The sequence below is a fragment of the Ipomoea triloba genome, chromosome 13 (genome assembly GCF_003576645.1).
Source record: "Ipomoea triloba cultivar NCNSP0323 chromosome 13, ASM357664v1".
NCBI classification, from domain to species: Eukaryota; Viridiplantae; Streptophyta; class Magnoliopsida; order Solanales; family Convolvulaceae; genus Ipomoea; species Ipomoea triloba.
Genome location: NC_044928.1, coordinates 23,502,254 through 23,506,080, shown reverse-complemented (window position 1 = coordinate 23,506,080; position 3,827 = coordinate 23,502,254). Strand labels below are relative to the sequence as shown.

Here is a 3,827-nt window from a genome sequence, read left to right as displayed (position 1 = left end):
TGATTTGAGGAAAGAGAGAAGATGACAAATGAAAGGAAAAAAAAAATAAGAAAATGACAAAAAATACTGACAAAAAAATTTAAAAATTTAAAAAACAAAAAATATGTTCTTTCATGCTCTCGCGCCCCACCTGGGTGGGGTAAGTGCACCAGACATGCACCTACAATGTCTATTTTACTTTTGTTCATATTTAATGGGCTTCACAAAAATTTTATATTTGTTGGGATAAAAATTTTGATAAAACTTTACCCCAATCTGTTGATAAATCTCATGTTAATTTTTAAATCTGAAAAAAAAAATGTAAAAAACCTTCTTAGAAACGCTCTAAGGCCATCCCCATTAAGGAGGGTTTTACACGATATTTTAGATAGAAAGAGTAAGGTGGAAGAGTGATAAAATGGATAGAGAATAAAACCGCACCTCCTGCAAATACAGATTTTTTGTAGACTATGTGCGCCCCATTAAAATTAATGAGACTTGAGCCTCACATGCGTGAGGTGCAACTCTCGCGCTCAGGCGGGTGCGTAATTATAATTTTTTTTTCTTTTGTTTTTGTTTTTCTTTTTTCTTTTTCCTCCATTCTCATTTTCTCTTTCCTAGTTGCACCTGCAAAATCTCCTCGTTGGTGCCACCCTTCATCAACAGGAGACGAGGACAGGGGGTCTTCGTCAAATATGGCGCCTCCAGCCACCCCCTTCCTTCATCGACGAGAGACTAAGACAGGGGGTCTTCATCAGAAATGGCGTTGCTGGCCACCCCCTTCCCCGATCCCCCTCCTTTGTCTCTGCCGGAGACGAAGGGAACGAGGGACCTGTCTTCATCTCCAACCGGAGATGCCATCTCCGACAAAGATCTCCTGTCTTCATCTCCAACGGGAAACAAGAGGAAGACAGGTCGATGAAGGAGGGGGTGACATGGTCGACAACCACCCCCGACAGTATTTTTTAAAGTTTTTTTATTAAATAAAAATTAATTTAGTTAACCAAAAGAAATGAATGGTGACCTGCTATCAAGTAAATTGCATACATTTGAAGTGTTCAGTGATCTAATTGCACTTTTTTTTCGTTCAGTGGTCTAATTGTATTTTCCAGTTACGTTCAGTAGTCAATTCGAACCTTATTACCCTTTTTTACTACAAAATGGATTGACTCGCTATATTTTTATTTTTTGAAGAAAATTCATAATTAAAGACCTAAATGCCCTTATATTTTACAGAATTTAAACAATTTTATTGAAGGACCAAAAATTGTCATGTCGCAATAATACTAAGATCAAAATGAATCTTCTAAATAAAGAAAAAAAAAACTAAAAGTAAAAGCAAAAACTTGTGCAAAACCATCTCACGGGTCTCAATAGTGGGACGGATCAAATCTTTGATTAATGAGGTCAAAGATTCGACCCATTAATCAAATATTCGATCTGTCTCACGGGTGGCTCACAGATTGAAACCCGTGAGACGGTCTCACACAAGTATTGGTTATCTATAAATCTAGGACAAAAAGTGAATTAACTCTAAATTAAAACTTACCAAAAATTTTAATTATAAATATTTGAATCAAATCTCAATAATCAAACCAGAATCATGAAATGATATGCAGAGGAAATATTTATTTTCAGAAGATTTATGACTTCTGGGTAATAATGACGACGCTGGAGAACCCAGGTTTATACTATGTTGATCAGTGTTTAAAAACAAACTTCCCCATAAGAGATGAGATAAATATTAGAGTCTAAATTATTTGAATCTTAAAATTAGAGAGATTTCTTACCTAGAACACAAACGAAAGATATTATGCAATTTTATTTACTGGAGACAACGAAACACAGTTACACAGCCCTGCTATAGGTACAGGCTTACTCAACAAGCCACAGCACAAATAACAAGCACGCAAAGTCATGGAAGTCATTAGAGTCCTAATCTTTAACTTGCCATGATTCATATTCTATGATGGCTTTACAATTCCTTTTTTTTTTTTTTTAAGATTGAACTCGAGACCTCTTAACATTGACCTACCCATTACAATGCTATTCCACGTAAAATATTTGTCTTCAACTCCAACTTCTGAAAATAATAATAGGCACTTTGCGTTTTATATGAAAAGTATGTGTAGGGCACTCCCCATACAAAAGAAGAAAAATCCTGACCTTTAATTCCTAAGATACTCAAAACCAGAAGCATAGCTCCACTGCCTGCAAAACAAACAATGTTGACAAAGATTTATCTTCCAGCTAAATATTAAAATGATTTCAACAAAATATAGTGCTGTAACACGATGGCAAAGTAATATGCTCTTGTTTCTTTTTCAAGTAGGATTATGCTCCAATTACAAGAAAATTTAGTTGCAATGTGAGGAAACCATTCAATAATTCATGTAGTTCATACGACAAGTAGTGCTGTCATTTTATCTACATATATATCATACCAACCCCCGCTCGGTTATATGACTAAAGATGTTGGATATTAAGAGAAACAAACTTACATTGAAACAGATTTTCAAAAAAAAAAAAACTACATTGAAACAAAATAAATGCAGCCAAATTTAGAGTGCCGAGATGGTCACCTGAAGAAACAAGATAAAATAGGGACTAAAAAGAACATTCAAGTGAAGAATAAAAATGGACAACTTCAAGAATTCTCCAGTTTTCCATTTTTTGTTTTCTGAAAGCAGTTGACTTTGAACAGAAAACTGTTTTCTATAGAAGCATTCAACAAAGATGGGAAATACTCCTTATGAAAGAGTGATTAAAAAGAACCCCAGAATAATAGATAAAAAGAAAATAATAACTGAAATGATAAAATAAATGAGAAGCTTAACACTGAATTGGCCCAAGATACAGCAGAGCAGAGATAGAGGATTCATATAGCCAACCAAGAATGATGGGGTAAGGGTTGAATTCAGTTACAAGCAACCATAGTCCATAAATGTCATGCATCTGACTATTGTCCTACAATTTTGCATTATCAAGAAATATAAATAATAAAATCGTCTTTGAATTGATAATGGAAGGGGTGAACATGGCTAAACAGCACACTTTCCTTTATAGTGTGCAGTTTGAGAAAAAAAAATTGTCTTTTTCTCAAAATAATTATAGTACAATTTACATAGCATGCTTAGTCATCTATTTTCTTGCAATACACAAGAAATTGGGGTTAACCAATTCTGCACATACAATTTTCAACTCAGCACATAATCACAAGCAAGGCCAGATGTATTTACAAGGAGAATCAGAATTTAAACAATTCTAAGGACACAAAGGTGTAGAATCACTTTCCAGCCAAACACACAACAGAAAACAATGTTGAGGTGTGCATGGCACACCAGGGGTGTCAAAGTGGGCCGAAGCGCACGAGTTAGAGCCTAAAATTTTTGGCCCATTGTGGGCCTCATGGGCTTGGCCGCACAGGTTGGCGGGCTATGCGGGTTAGCCCGCACGTCAACCCATGGGCTAACCATATATATATATATATATACACACACACACACACACACTAAACATTAATTTCTAAACACAGAAGAATGTCATATTATTTAGGTTAAATTATTAGGATATAGAATAATACTATAAATAAGTTTTTTTTAATTCTTGAAGTTGGCCCATGGGGGCCTGCATGAGGCAGGCTAGGGTTGAGGAATTCTAGCCAACAGGCTTCACAGGCCAGCCCGCAAAGGTCCGCAAAATTACAACTGCAGTGGGGCATGCCATCCCGCATTGACACCCCTAGGCACACGAAGACCATGCAGATCCCAATTCTTGTACTCCCTACTGTAAAAGTTTACACTCTCCAACTTTTGTTTTTTGTTTTTTTTTTTTTTTTTTTTTTTTTT

The 3,827-nt window shown here is 35.7% G+C and overlaps 1 protein-coding gene across 2 annotated transcripts in view; it reads right to left on the bottom strand.

Moving 5' to 3' along the window:
- Nucleotides 1-1,770: 1,770 nt before the first annotated feature.
- The window catches only part of LOC116003047, a 9,221-nt gene continuing 7,164 nt past the window's right edge, over nucleotides 1,771-3,827 (bottom strand). The window contains exons 6-7 of one of the 2 annotated variants that reach the window (XR_004094602.1): nucleotides 2,146-2,190; nucleotides 1,771-2,062 (exon numbers count right to left, since the gene is read on the bottom strand). The gene's annotated coding sequence lies outside the window, so the exon portion shown is untranslated. Of the gene's footprint in view, nucleotides 2,191-3,827 lie in introns of both variants that reach the window. The other variant, XM_031243232.1, reaches the window with a different exon arrangement.